The 15,798-nt window shown below is 43.9% G+C and overlaps 1 long non-coding RNA gene across 4 annotated transcripts; it reads right to left on the bottom strand.

Moving 5' to 3' along the window:
- Positions 1-1,280: 1,280 nt before the first annotated feature.
- LOC310885547 lies at positions 1,281-14,895 on the bottom strand. 4 transcript variants are annotated; one of them, XR_014574847.1, is made up of 4 exons: positions 13,619-14,895; positions 7,980-12,444; positions 3,766-3,818; positions 2,210-2,243 (listed from the first exon to the last, which is right to left on the bottom strand). It is a non-coding gene; the product is annotated as an uncharacterized lncRNA (long non-coding RNA). The 4 variants fall into 4 exon arrangements; XR_014574846.1 differs by having other exon boundaries at positions 1,281-3,818; XR_014574849.1 differs by lacking the exons at positions 2,210-2,243; positions 3,766-3,818 and having other exon boundaries at positions 7,395-11,607; positions 12,280-12,444.
- Between the last annotated feature and the right edge of the window lie 903 nt (positions 14,896-15,798).

Here is a 15,798-nt window from a genome sequence, read left to right as displayed (position 1 = left end):
CCCCACCCCGGCCTCGTGCATTTTCCGAGTGTTTTCAAAAATACTTTTTCTTTTCCTTCCTTCGTTCCTTCCTTCGTTCCTTCCTTCGTTCCTTCCTTCGTTCCTTCCTTCGTTCCTTCGTTCGTTCGTTCGTTCCTTCCTTCCTTCCTTCCTTCCTTCCTTCCTTCCTTCCTTCCTTCCTTCCTTTCCTCCTTTCTGCCTGCCTTTCTGCCTTCCTGCCTTCCTGCCTTCTCTCTTTCTTTTTCTTTCTTTCTTTCCTTCTTTCCTTCTTTTTCTTTCTTTCTTTCTTTCTTTCTTTCTTTCTTTCTTTCTTTCTTTCTTTCTTTCTTTCTCTCTTTCTCTCTTTCTCTCTTTCTCTCTTTCTCTCTTTCTCTCTTTCTCTCTTTCTCTCTTTCTCTCTTTCTTTCTTTCTTTCTCTCTCTCTCTCTCTCTCGCTTTCTTTCTCTCTTTCTCTTTCCGTCCTTCCTTCCTTCCTTCCTTCCTTCCTTCCTTCCTTCCTTCCTTCCTTCCTTCCTTCCTTCCTTCCTTCCTTCCCTTTCTTTCTCTCTCTCTCTCTCTCTCTTTCTCTCTCTCTCTCTCTTTTTTTTTTTTTTTTGGCCGGCACCGACGTAAGTGATTGACAGGGGACTATAGTGCAGTGCGGCTCCGATCCTGTCTGATGCAGGGTAACAGGGTCAGTTTTACGAAGTTATTATGACAAATGCATTTATTGCAAGATGATCTGATGGCGTCGTAAATGTTGGTTAAGGAAAATGTGCACTGTATGATCAGGGCAAAAGTGTTTCTCTGGACTTCAGCTGTAACAGTCTGGATCAATTCGTTTCCTTTAATCTATTACCCCTCCGTCCTTCTTCTTCTCACCCCAAAACAGAAGGATATTTAATGTGAAGGGCAAAGAGATTTCTAGCAATGATAAATCATCGCGAGTCGTTCCTGAAGTATATAGGGATGTAAGTCTGTATTAGCAGGCTAATAATAACATTGGGATGTGTTAATAGCCACCTGAAACCAAGGATAAAATTTATTACGCAGCTCTCTATGATATTGTGTGTGCATGTGCGTACATGACTCCCGATGTCCGCATCTATACAAAACGTATGTATGAAATTGCTATCAGAGGTGTTTTACTGATACAGGAAGATCATAGAGACGCTTGAATACCGACACCCAAACTGTTAGATTTTCGTTTATTCCTATAAGCGGTGCTTTTCCATGAGTATGTGCCCTGCAGCGTGATGGAAGGACACATTTCCCCATGTTCAGAACCAGAGATCCTCTAACAGAGGCGCTATTAAGACGCTGTTCATTTTAATTAAAATAATAAAAGTAAAAATCAAGGGGATCAGGATGATGGGCAAGAAGAGCCGGAGCCTAATGCCGGAGGTCAGATTTATTTTTAATTTTTGCACCAATCAAAGTAGGAAGAGCACCCCAGCCAGAGCAAAATTCTCTCTGTTCTTGAGAAAAAGATCCAGTCTCCAGTCTCCAGCCAAGGTGAGGTTTGAGGACTGGTTGGGGAGCCCTTTCCAGCCCCTGGTCTAAGATCTTGCAAAGACCTCCGTGAGTAAATGTGACCAGGTGAGTACTCCCCACTGGCTTGCAAACTTTCTTCTCCTTTTCGCGGGAGTAAATCCAAAGTAACTCCACTTCATACCCTTTGCGTTTAAACTAGTAAAAGCAGAGGAATTCTTGCCAGTGAACAGAGTGGGGCAGGACCGCTGCTTTTCTCCAGTGTTCATCTCAGAAAAGACGGTTGTGTAGAGCGACGGGTGGAATTCCTGCTTTTTCCAACTTTTCTATCGTATTTGTTCTTCTCTTTAACTTCTTTATGACTTAGGGAGTTTTTAAATTTCAAGGTCGCGTGTTATCAGACACGAAATGCGAGCTGATTGCCCATGTTGTCATATTTCTCGGCTCTATTGCTTTTCAGTGTTTGTTAATTTGTTTGTTTTTAATCAACACATTTTACAACAGATTCGGAGGGATTCTGAAAATGTTATGAGAGCTTGGAAAAGGAAAAGGCTGATTTAAGTGTGTTGTGGAGATTAAACTCTCTTGGCTCATGGAAAAGTGTTTATACAACTGATGGATAAACAGCCGTGTTGTTATCAGTGTGTTGAATAAGTTTAGACAAAAATATTGAACGTTAATTGAAGCAAAACACCTGTTCTCTGTCTGCTAGATAGATTGGCTATGTCTTACCTGTAATAAATATATTCTTGTAAAAAATCCTGGTGCGCCTCCTATAAATAATGATGAACTGTGTCAGCATGTGAGTATATAATTTTCTGTAGTATATAAATTCAAACCGAAAAGACTCTTATGAGTATGGCTGTGAGGCAGAAACTAAGGGCTTTCGGATCCCTAGTGGATGGAAACCTCACAAGAAGATCTGCAAAATCCATTTGCTTTTGGTCCTCTGGAGGTTTCCGTTTGTTCAGTAGTTTATTTTTTATGCATATCCCCATAGCTCATCTCTTTGCAGCCTTTTCTGAATGGGGCTTAAGGCAAGCTACCATTTTATTCCAGATCTGCCCGCTTACAGAGACCAAGTCGTGTGGTGCTGTCTGTTTCGGTGGTGTTACGTAGACATTTATACTTTAAAGCCCGAAATAGAGCCCATCAGAAATTGCATGAAAAGCTCTTTTGTTTGCAAAAAAACTTAGAGAAGGAAGAGCCAAAGAGAAAGTGACCTCCGAGCAGAATCTAAAAGTCAGCTGCAGGGATGAATCTTTGAGCAAGAGGATACAGGATATGAGTTTTGCTCGTTTTGCATCGTAGCTGACTTAATTTTAGATATGCGATTGTTGAGAGTTAGTAAAGGGAAGTGGGACTGGAAATAGTTACTAAAAAAGTCTGAAGTGGAAACTTTTTCCTGCTTTCAGAATAAGCACCAAGTGTATTTGGCTGTGAGGAGAAATTTGAAGTATTGTCAGCTTGCAATGGAAAGCCAAAGGCTTCTGAACTCAGATGCTGCTTATAAATAATCTTTATTGTTTGTAGAGAGAAGGAATAATTTCCAAATAGTGCTTCCCTTTGAAATACACAGCTGCAAAAATTCATCCTTAACAAACAGCTCTTTGGCTTGCCATTTCTACGCTGAAAACTACCAAATATAAAATACATTCAAAATATGCAGATTTTAAGTCTGTTCAGCTGCCATTATTTACTGATGTATAAGTTTTGGCATAATAAATATATATATATATAAGATAATTTATTTCTTGCCTGAAATATATTTAGGCACTTTTTAAAGACTGTTGTTCTCATTAATGAGAACTGGCACCTTCTTCCAGATATTTTTGCCTCTTTATCACTGATATGAAGAAGGAGGAGGAGACTGGGGGCTGCAGAGCTTTCTCCTGCACTGAAGACAGGACAGAACTAGGGGGGTTCTATTAGAATCTTAAGACTCAGAGGCCAACGTGTCATCAGTGTGTAACGTGCGTTACTTTCGGCAGTGCTTTCACTATGCTTTTCAGTTTAGTTTTTGAAGTCGATAAGGATAAGCTAGAGAGGATAAAAGCTGAGCGTGAACTTCATGGCTATAGAGAGTCTGGAGACCAGATTCAGAGGTTACCCAGCTTTCAAAGGGATGAGCGTTTATTTTAGGCCATAAAAACATTCAGTAATAATAATATTAATAATAATAACAACAACAACCTTTTAAAGCCAGGAAACATAAATAAAAACTCAGCATAAAGCAAATAATTTATGTATGATACTTTTACATGGGTCTAAGAGAAATAAACTTTAGTCACATACCCTTCCAAACTCACGAGAGTGCAACAAAAAATCTCTCTTGAAGAGTAAAACCTCTGAAAAAAAAAAAAAAGTGAAATAAGTTTCTGTAGCCTAAAAGCAGAAAGATCTACCTTTGCCATTTCCTGTGCAGGCTCTCAGTTTGAATGCTGCCGTCTGTTAAAAATCCGTAAAGGGAGCGTGTGTGTGCCGGGGGGGGGGGGGGGGGGGGGCGTCGAGAGGGGGGGAGGAATTCCTTGTCTGAAGAGAAGCAAAAACAAGTTACACATGTTGGAAATTTTCCAAGAACCAAAAGTACACTCTGGCTAAAACACCATTTCAAATGAGGTTTGTAATCTCAGCAGTTAATAAAGCATTTAGATCCCCTGTAAAGCAAAAGCGTATGTGCATTTGAAACGGCATTTGAAACGGGAAGGTGGAGGAAAGTTAAAATAAAGTTTGATTGTTGTTCGGGAACCCACTTTCTGGCTACTAGACTAATTCCCCCCCGCCTCCCTCATTGAAATAATATTCAACCCCCATAAAATAGCTGGACGCCTGCCTCGCTCCTGCTGCCGCAGGTTTTACACCCCGGGAGCTGCTGGTGCAACTGCTGCTCATTCCCCTTCCCTGAGACCGGGATCTACTTTGGGGTCACCACGATGTAACTGGAGCCCCCCGAAAAATCTTCCAAACCGCATCCATCTGGAAGGAAGGGAAGTAACAGCCCATCGGGGTGAGATATCTGCCGCTCCTACCCCAGGCGGGGGAGGAGGGTGTGAAAGTAGAAGTACAGGTACAAGAACTAAGTACTCATGGAAGAGTTCCAGTAAAATCCGTACCTTGAGCCTCAGGAAAATAAAAGGTGGAGCTTCTTATAGATAGGCTCTTTTCACTACAGTTTTGCCCCTAATTAGAACTCATCCTGAGTCGGGTAATATCAGACAGACTGGACCTTGGCAGGAGAGCAACTTGGGGGAAATTTGTTACATTAACCACAGTTGCTCGTTGTCTCTTAGAGCAGAAGTGCGTACCATGTCTCAAAAGAGACAGTTAATACGCGGAGGATTTTTTAGCTATCCCCACACAGCTCCTTCTCCAGGTAAGGTCGTTCTTATCTTTCTAATTCGGAAAAGAGAAACAAACCGCTCCAGAGGTAGCCGTGCCTGTGGGACAAGCGGGACCAGCCTATCTCACCCTCCTCTCCCTAGTCCTTTCCCAAAGCCTGGGGAAATGAGTCCCAGTTCCCGATTTCAGGCAGTAATACAGACCCCCCTGGGCCTGATTCTGCTCTGTCCCAGCTCTGTGTCCCCATTCTCCTCCCTGGCCCTTGCTTCCTGTATTTACGTGGGTAGGAGGGAGATCAAAATCAGAAGCCCAGACATTTACAAGGCAGGTTAGTGGTTGCCTGTGGGGACATTATTACCGAATAGTTTATGATTAACTTTCCCAGATTGTCCTTTTCCGTTTAAGGGCTTTGAGTCAGGGCACAAGTAGCACGTTGTTTCCAAGGAAGGAGTCACAGGGCTGGTGAATTAGGTAGAAAACTCCGAGCTATTTTACGCTGTTTGACTTTCCCTCTCCTCCCCTTGGAGTGGCTGTTTGTTTAATAGGAGAGATAGGCAATATGCGCGCTACAATCACCAGCTTCGGGAATAAGCACACACCGGACTACAACCTATACAATTTTTTGTTTGTTTGTTTTCGTTGTGTTTTAACACTCCGAATGGGAAAAAAAAAAAAAGAGAGAAAAAAAAAATCCCAAGTAATCCATCGGCCACGGAATGTAGCAGCAGATGGTGGTTTAGATCCTGGATACCGTTTCAGAGTTTAATTCTTCAAACCTCGAAGGGACATGCAGTCGCAAGCTTATTTAGCCGTGGCCTAGACCATGCTAAACTTGTTTTTATGGATATTTTAAACACCAATGCAGGGAAAATTGCTTCCACGAGCTGAGTGGTAACACACACACCACTCTACGAGCTTCCAGTTTGTAGAAAGTAGATGGGTCCAAAAGGAATGGGTAGACTTCAACCACACAAGCTGACACATAAAGCTCTCTGCGCTCCCTCTTTCTCACATTCACACTGATTTTGTTTGTTTGCTCGTTCGTTTGGAATAAAATACAATAAAATTAGCGTATTCCCACATACAACACTTTGAAATACGGGAGAAGGATGTGGAAAAAGTGTCTGTGGACATTTCTGATACCATCTGAACCCTTTCATTAAGTGAACTTCGCAGGCGTGCTTCTAGCTTAAGTCTAAAGATGGTGCATTTGGGGCCCGGAGATGAGCTTTCAGAGCGCTGAGCGCTCAGCTGTGTGCAGCTGACACGCGCCTGTGCACGGGTGCACGCCTACAGACTGCGCCTTTATACACTTAGTCTCTGAAGACGTAGGCACGTTTCCTACGAGATGCAGGAGCTCCTCAGAGACCAAATATGACAATGAATTCGATATCCAACAAGTATGGCTAAGTCGGGTGTTTTTACCTCAATAGGAGAAGCCATAGAGACCTGCTCGCTGTCCTGATACCTATAGCATTGCCAGTGAAATGACAAATGTGAAGCCCTGCGGAGATGTGCAGCAGGGCCTTTAATAAACTTATCTTGTCAACTGGGACAATTAAACTCATCAACTGGTCACAGTTCTTCGGCGTTCCCTAATCCCACATTTTACCCTTTACACAGTGGTGTAGATCACAGCTACTAAAATAAGAAGCACTAAAATTACTTTACAACTCTGTGTATATTTTACGTATTTTGTATGTATATGTTTTATTCGACGGCCACACGTCATTGCACAGAGGCTTGATAACACAAGACTGCTTGCTTCTGAGGAGAGGGATTTGGGCCTCTGAGCGGCGCCGCAGCCTAGTTAGACCTTTAGTAAGCTCTTTATTATTTGGGCCATGACTGCGCTGTCTCGCGAAAGGTCCCCGAAACGGGGATTCAAACAAAGAAACTAGCACCCCTGCCCGGCGGTGCCCGGTGCTGGGGCCCGGCAGCGGCGTGGTCTGCACCAGGGGCGGGGGGCGGCGGCTCCGCGCCCGGGGCCGCTGCGGTCCGGTCCGGGACGGGGGGATAAGGCCGGCCCCCGCCCTGCACAGCTGCCCTCAGCAAACACACCGAGGAGGATAACTGGAGTAAATCAGGTAGTTCGATGTTCTTGTGTTTAAAACTAAAAGCCCAACAACATGAAACTACCTAATTCACAGAGCAGTTCTAGTTCATTCTTGGGTCAAAGGCTAAAATTACCAAGAAAGGCGCCTGGGCGGCCATTTTGTTTGACATCATCTGCAATCTGAACTTTTATAATAGAAAACAGTTGCTAGGAAACAAAAGCAACAAAAGGATCTTTTCAAAGACGAAATAAAACCCCTACGATTTCACGAAATAACTATTCAAATGATTTCCTATGTACAGTGTCTACAGCAGATCCCTCCTGCAGGACTTTACAAATAGTTTACAAATAGACCAGAGGAAACAGTAAAATGCTATTGACTTTGAGAAACAAGCGATTATCGAGGCTATAAAAAAAAGACTAAAAATTCCCAAAGTTCTTCCCCCACCTCCTTTGGAAATCTACTTTAGAGGATCCTTTCCGATTTCAAGCTGATTCATCAAGACTTCATATTAAAACACTATTATGATAATATTATTATTTTTTAATCTAAAAGCATTAACGTTTGGAAAACTTTCCACAGGGAAGAAAATGAAGTCAAAGCCGTGAGTTCCGGAATAATAATAATAATAATAATAATAATAATAATAATAATAATAATAATGCTATTAATTCATATTCTCATCCCATGAATGCATGTATAAGGTGATTCATTTAAAGAAAAAAGAATCCAAGGACATATAAATCAAGTAAAACGAGAAAAAGCGTCATTGAGACTATTTTATAGGTGCAAATAACAACTCCGAGAAACTTAATTTGTTCTTTCCTCCCTCCGACGTGCACCATGTGCTGGAAGAACAAGTTATAGAGTAATGACTTGGTGGTGATAGAAAGAAGAATTAAAGCCAAGGAGAGGAGATAGAAGGCGTGCAGGCCCCGAGGGCCTTGCTGAGCTCCGAGCAACCTCCGCGGTGGAATTTTGGCAGAAATAACAAAAGTTTTCGTTCGGCAAAAATGGAACAAACATCCCCAGATTATCAGGTTAGGTCCCTTCGTGTCACAAACACATACACACACACTTATTTAAATATATAAAATAAAGTCAAAGTCTTACCTTGTAAAATCGTGTTTTGTCCTCAAGTGAATTAAATAACTAAACGGAAGACAATAAGACAGCCGTCCCGAAAGTGCATGTTTAGTGAAGTTTAAAAGTTCATTGAAGAAGCAAATCACCGAGTTCAAGAGATACACGCAGGAGCCAGAAACTTGTCTATAACTTAACTTCATTTCATTTGAAAAGCCTTTAAAAGACTGGATAGGACGGTATATAAATCTATTGTACCGGAAATACAATAAAACTTAGCCATGTTGTTGAACTTCAAACAGTTTACACCACATCGGGCGGGGAGCAGAAAGACAGGGCAGAATGAGAAAACAAACAAACAAGCCCACAAAGAACATCCACCCCCAGGAAAAACAAACAAACAAACAAACAAACATTTAAAAGATAATAGAAAGGGGAAAAAAAGTCTTCTGGGCGAGAATGTTGTGCAGCTTGGGTTTTTACTTTTATGTTGTTAGGTTAGAGGTCTCTAAATGCGCGAGGGGAGAAAAGATCGTCTAATTCCGTGTCTTCGTAAAGGGTACAGCTTGAAATGAATATAGATTTTTCTGTTACTTCACAAATCATCGTTTTTCTCTTTCTCACCATTCTGGTACACAAATATACGCAGGTTCAAGTTTTAATCAAACTTGTGGAGGGATTGCATTTTAAGTTTACTCTTAAAGTTCAGTTATATTTACATATTAATTTAGGAACCTATAGTACTACGTTCCTGTGGTCTGTAGATATGATGTTTCCAGGGATGTATACGTACAGTCTAGTATACTTACATGTATCACATCTACAATATGTTTACAATTTGTTGAATATTTTCTATTTCCTGCAAAGATGATTTAAAAACCTCACTAGGACACATTGCTGCACTTTTTATGCCAATAGAATCTGTAAACCAAAAGTTGTAGTCACACTTGAACTCGTACTACTAAAAGCTCTACTAAAAGCTCTTTCTTTCAGACAAATCAAGCAGGAGGAATGTATATATATAACAGAGCTTTCACTGTTGCAACTTGAAAAGGAAATGAAGCCCTCCCCCAGCTGCAAATGGAAAACATAAATAAGGAAAGCCACTCAAGTTAAACATGAAAAACAAAACTGCATGTGCCATTTAATTTCACGATTATGTTTAAAATAAATAACAATTGGTTTAAAAAAATGGAAGGAAGAAAAAGGAAAAAATCTAAGTAGGTGATGTATTAGCTTTAATTCTTTGGCTGGAATAATATTTTAAGGTAATGAGATCTTTTTTCCCCTTCTGGACGATGCTAAAGTTTAAAAGATATTTTAAATTTAGACGTCAGCGGCAAGTTAGAGCTCTTAGACAGTAAATGGATGTCTTAGCTATAAGATAACTTCTGCTTGTCAGGGGAATAAGTGCTAAAATAATTAATAGGCTGGAATAGGGGGATTTCAAGTGTTTGCATGAGCATATATCAGTAAATATATATATGTGTACATATCCATTACACACACATACACCGTTACATGATAGAAAAATCTATTAAAGATTATCTAAGTGAAATGGCACTGAATCTCAAGATATCATTAAGGGATTCTTTGTGACTTACTTAGGTGCTCACAAAGCAGTATTTTTATTAAAATGAGGTTATAGTAGCTGTTTTTCACAGTTTCTATTCATCAGCATTAGCCTTTGGGGGTATTTGGTGTCTGCTCCTTAGGAATCATACAGATATTCCCAAGAAGAGCACATTACAAACGGGAGGAGCTTGTCGCAGTTACAGGAAAAAGATTAAAAAATTGGCCTTAATCCCTCCTTCTGTCCTCCCTCTCCACCTCACTGGACTGCATGTGAATGGGAAACAGCTCGGTGTGGGCTCTTTCTCTCTTTCTTCTAGCTATCCATTGGACCAAAAGATACAAAGCAATGCGAGGAAAACTGCACTGTGATATTTCTTAACTACCCATTGAAAAAAAAAAAAAGAGAGAGAGAGAGAGAGATAACGCTTGAATCATTATAACTCCAGTAAAAAGCATAAACCATAAGCAATAAATAATAATTATTAAAAAGTTATCTCCCGTCCGCTGACTGAGGCTGTATTTAACCACTTGTCCACGGCAGAAACTGGCCGGGACTGGCGGCCACCCTCGCTGGGAGTTTCGCCGCTCCTGGCGGCAGCGGAGCCGGCGCCTCGGTGGCCTCGGGGCGGCGCTCGCTGGCCGGGATCAGCCCGAGAGCCGCGCTGCCCCCGGCCCCGCCGCCCTCCGCGCCAGCCAGCTGCCAGCTAGAGGTGCAGCCTTTGTTTCCTCTGACAAATAGAACACAAACGTTTTCACTTTATTTCTTCTTTCTTTCTTTACTTCCTTCCCTCCCTCCCTCCCTCCCTTTCTCTCTCCCTCTGCGAAAGAAAGGAAAAGCAAAGAGGTAAAGAGAGAAAAGATTTTTTGGGATAAAAATTAGTCATTCTGCCTTAAGGAAGGCTGCATTAAAGTCGTTTCTCTGAAGCCCACTCCCCGCGGCATGTTCCCAGGTGGGGGCAGAAGCCACCTGGGAGCCAGGTTTACGCCGGTAATTCCGGGGCGGGGTGGGAGTGCGCGGGGCATCCAGGGTGCCACGGCCTCTAGCCAAGGTGACCGGCAGGGAGCCAACGGCGAGGAGCTGGTACGAGGAGTGCAGCGATCCTCCCCCCACCACCCTGCGGCGGCCCCGTGATGTCGAGGGGACAGAAGTCCTGGGTCCTGCTCCGAAGTGAGGTGCGAGACTGAGCCGTGGGCCGCCTAAAACACGGCCAAAAACTGCACCAGAGCAGCTCTGTTTGTGCGGTTCTCCTCGCCGGGGTACGCGGGCTCAGCAATCTGCTCCGATGGGGAGAAGTCAAGTCCCGAGGGCGGCACCTCCCCGGATGCTTGCTGCGGAAAACTTTCCCTCCGGGCAAGGGAGACGCGAGGTGGGGTGAAGTGGGAGCCCCTCGGCCCGACCGCCGGCCCTCCCCGTCGGGACTGGGCTGGAGGTTTTGCTTTTTCGTTCTGTTTTTCCCCTCCCGATATCGGTGTGAGTGGCCGTCCAGGCTCTTCCTGAGATCAAGGAGAGACGGAGACCCTGATTTTATAGACTAAACCCTCAATCAGACGGAGTCATTAGTCCAGGAAAACAACAACAACAACAAAAACAAGGACTGGCTCAGGCGTGCCCCTGCAGTGCCCCGGGAGCGCCTTCCCCTCTGTCTCTCGGCACCCACTTCCTGTGGAATTAAGGAAAGCAAACTATGCAAAGTCCCGGAAATAAAAGCAGAATCCGGGCAAGATAATGTCCCCTTCACTGCTGGAAAACTCCAATTAATAGGAACAAAAAGATAGAGTGAGCTCGGTCACACCTATCTCAATAACTTTCTTTTCAGGGCGAACTGGAATTGTAGGCTGTGTAGAGAAGCAAAACGATAACACATCTCATCAGCGAGCAAAGACGTAAGCATTTTCCCCAAATTCTCGAACTTAATTTAGGGTGTCTGGAGATGCCGAAGCTGCCTTTGCAGGTTCACGGTTGAGCTCAGCCCCATTGCAGGTGTTCTGCCCCCGCCGCGGATTCACAGCCCGGCCCGGCTGCAGGGTCCCGGACCCAAAACGGCATCGTTACCCTGGGACGGGGAACGGCAGGGGTGCTTCACTTTAAAAAAATAATAATTTTATTAGTGTCCACAGATACGGCAAACCTTCTAAGTTAATCAAATGAGACCTTAATTCACAATAGAAGCTATGGGCGGAGTGGTTAAGGGCAGAACCCTAATAAGTAATCTAGCAGCAGGTACAAGAGTCAGAAACTTTACGCTGGCTGTCAACACATAAAATATTTTGAACAAGCCTAGAGTCAGATACGAAACCTATTGGTAAAGCGAATTTAATTTTCTGACATCAAACCTCTCGCTTTACCAAGTTCTTGTTGGTCCAACAATTCATGCGATAATTTATTTAAAAAAATATTCCCATTTTTTAATTGCTATATGTCGGGGTATTTAGAATTATGTTTAATTATGCTTATTTATGTTTTAAAAATTAAAGAGCAATCTTGATAAAAAATATCTAGAAAGGAACAACAGAAATATATCCAGCACTGGGTGCTCCCTTCAATAAAATACTACACTTCTTCCTATTCTATCCATTTGTTATGAAATGTAATTAAGCCCGGTTACCTTCAATTATTTACGTAAGCCCTCTGTCCCGGAGACTTAAAGAGATTTCTTCTCTGGTTTCCAACATTGTTATTAGAAATCCGTAAAGCAGGGAGGGGACAGAAAATTGAATTTAAAGGTACCTCATTGCGGCACAACTGCTTTCCTACCTCTACATCGCTGCGGACGGACACAAGTTTATGCACACGGAGAGAAATACATGGCAGCATAAAAGGCTGAGTCCTCCTCAGCAAGTGGACTTGGCAATCTTGTCGAAACGAACTTTAAATTTCAAGTCTAGCAAGCAGCCTTCCCTCCCATCCAAACGCTAGGCTCTAAGAATCATCAGAGGAAAAAAAAAAAAAAAGTGGAAGGAGAAAGAACAACGGTGAAAATAGAAGAGTCATGCGAAGAAGCTGTGGGTTGCATTACTGTTATTGTATTTTAACTAGGTAGGCACTAGGCGAGGCAACCACTAATTCGGGGGATTTATTCCAGAAGATTTTCCCAGCCTTGCACCAAGTGCGATTTCTCTGCGGTGTGCTTGGAGCTGCGACGCGGTTGCCTTTCATTTACAATCCGTTCCCCGAGTCGATGGCGCAGGTTAGTGGTTTTAGCCATATACATAAACAAATAAATTGTGCTGATGATGAAGAGTCGGAACCGTGACAAATAATAGTCAAAACTCCCAACAGAGATACAGACGCGTGGAGAAGGGGGATTACAAACAAAGCAGTTTTGCATCTGATCTTTGTTTTAAAAGAGAGCCTGAACTTTTAGAAGACGGAGAATTGATTTATCATTAAAAACAAAGAAAAGGGAAAATAAGCAAGGCTGCTCGCCCGTCCAGAGAGCAGTGTAACAGTTTTCTATCCGGACTTCTGTAGTTGATGAGGAGGATAAAGTATTCTCGGGAATCTACGTGTGGGAAAGTGTAAAAAGACCAACACGTTACGAAAAACACATCCCTCCCCAGTCTCCCGGAGAGGTCGAATCCAGCAATGACTTACCTGTTCAATTATTTTACTCTGTGCCTTCTCTTTTTACTTTTTTTTTTTTTTTAAGTGTCCCCCCCGCCTCCCCGGAAAAAACAAAACAAAACAAAACAAAAACATATACGGGGAATGAATAAATAAAGGCAGCCCCTCTCCTTCGCAGAGGCATCCTTCCACCACTTGTTACAACCTAGCAAACCTTCCCCAGCTCCTGCTATTTTTAAAAATTTTTTATTTTTTTTCAGTTCTTTCCTAGAGACTCCTTCTGGTTGAACGTGAGTCTGGGTTGTGAGCGAGGGTGCTGTAAATTAATTTTTAACTAAAAGGCCATTGTGTTAACGAAGGTAAAAAAAAGCACTCTCCCTCCCCCTGTTTAGCAGTCTAGACGAAACCATTCTAGTCTGACGGCAAACTGCCGGCTTTGCCTGTTCATCGTTAATTCCTGATTGTTTGCCTTCGTCCGCTATAAAACCTAGGGAGGGGAGTTTAATTTTTATTTATTAGTTCTACCCACCTTGGATTTCTTGTGATGTTTTAGCATCTTTAGACCTGTCTAAAGATGGAGCTTCCTGCCGCAAAAGGACATCTTCTTTTTTACTTTCCCCCGGTCCACAATCAGGGTCCAGCACAACGGGCACCTCAAAATCCCCACTTGCAGCGTGCGACCCAGCGGGTGCGAAGCCACCTTCCCAAAGACAGCCGCCTGCAGCTGGGGAACGTGCTCAAGCGGCTCCTGGGAACCTGCGGGCTCGGTGGGGAAAGCATGGTGCGGGGAACCACAGTCCCGGCTGATTTGCACCCCAAGGAAGGTGCAAGGGGAGGAACACACGCACACGCACACACACACGAACACGCACACACAAACACACACACACACGCGCACACACACCCCTCTTTGCAATGAGGAGCCTTGAGCGGAGGGTAGAATGCAGAGGAGGAAGACGCAGCTGCCAGCACGGCTAGGGGAGCGGGCTCTGGCTTTGCAAAAAGGTATTTTAGGATAAAGTGGAGGGAAGAAGGGGGCAAGTCTCTGGCGATTGACTTATCTGTTAAAAAATGCGTGTGCAAGAGGCTTCCGGAGGGCTCACCAATCCGAGGCGGACGAGACTGCTAAGACCATCCCCTGGTGTCAATTTTAATGGGAAACTTCACTGGTTTGCAGGGGGTGGATATGTATTTTTTAATTTGAGGACATGCGGCCGCAGCTAACGCCGACTTTCCTTTCGCTCCTCCCCACTCACTCGATTCCGACGCAGCTTGCTGACACCTCTATTTCCAGCCTCCCCATTTTTGGGGTGGCGGCTATTCTGAGAAAGGTCTTGCGGAGATGAAGCGGAAGCCTGTGGTTGTGCCAAAGCACAAAAACCTATCCTGAAAAACAGAGAGGAGAAAAAGTCCTTTTGCGAAAGTTGACCCCCAGCTGAGTGCACTCAACGCGGCGTTTGCAAGCCGGCCTCGAAGCTTTTGCCGTAGAGGAGGGCTCAGCTCGGTCCCCACAGGCTCAAAGGACAAATCCTCACCTCCCTGCAGTGTACTGTGCTTGCAGGCTGCACACATCTACGTGCGGTGGAGGAGGGAGAGGGGAATATTGAATATTAAATATTAAATGCAAAAAGACCGTAGCACTCTCAGGGAAGGAAAGATCACCTAGCCTCCGGGCTGGGGCTTCTCCCTCCCTTCTTGTGGCACGGGGCACCCGAAGGCCGGGAGACGCCGGGAAGAGTCCCCCCGCCCCACCTCACCCTTCCCAAACCGCGCCGCTCGCGGAAAAATCGCGGCCCGCGGCTCTGCACGGACACAGGGTGGGGGGGTGGGGGGAACAGCCCTCGCCCCTGTTCTCCCGCCTGTGCCCTACATGCTACGACTTAGCCTTTTTTTTTTTTTTTTTTTTTTTCTCGCCCCTTTCGGCAGGAATTCAGGGTCTTGGTGGGTGTCTGGATGAGGACCCTAAGCCTTCCTAGCCGGGGCTGGGGGACTCCGTCCAATTTTGGGGTTTGCTTTAGGGCTTGTCCAACACACAGGGGAAACCCAGATTGCCTTGGAGGGCCGTGCCCAGTCTGCTCCCTCTCTCTTCAGTAAGGATTTATACACGGGATTAAATGCCTGGCCACACAAGGCAATTTAACAATCACAGTGAATTAATTTTGACTCTGTCTTTAAGAAAAATGATGCTTTGTGGCACAATCCTCTGCAGAGCTGTAATTGCAAAGAAAAAAATCCTAACCACAACAGCAGGTTTCCAATGGTTGAAGGCACCGTTTCCAAAACGACGCGGACTGGGAGCATGAAGAAAAGGGAAAAAATGTTTCCTCGTTAGAATCTATTTATCCAATTCCTTCACTTGCAACACACCTTCTCTTCTGGAATTAAGCCTGCGGGGACAGGGTGTTGGTGGAAACCTATTAAAGCTCATGCTGGGAGGAGATACTTTACAGTCACATTTGGTTCTGAATTAACAACATGATCTCAAAAATAAAACTATGCTGATTCTAGTAGCTAGTAATGGGCAATTCTTTCAAAAAGAGTTATGGAAGGGGAGGGATTTTACAGATTTTGGAAATTACAAATATAAACCAAAACCTCATATAGGAAAAAAAAGCTCCGAAAACCAAAACCAACCTCTGCTTTAAAACAACCAAAACGAAGGGCATTTTGGAAACACTTGGAGCCCCAGAAGGATATCTGACCCTTTTT

Source organism: Anser anser (genome assembly GCF_964211835.1).
Source record: "Anser anser genome assembly, chromosome: 23".
NCBI classification, from domain to species: domain Eukaryota; kingdom Metazoa; phylum Chordata; class Aves; order Anseriformes; family Anatidae; genus Anser; species Anser anser.
The sequence above is the reverse complement of the archived record's forward strand: the minus strand, read 5'-3'. Positions and strand labels throughout refer to the sequence as shown.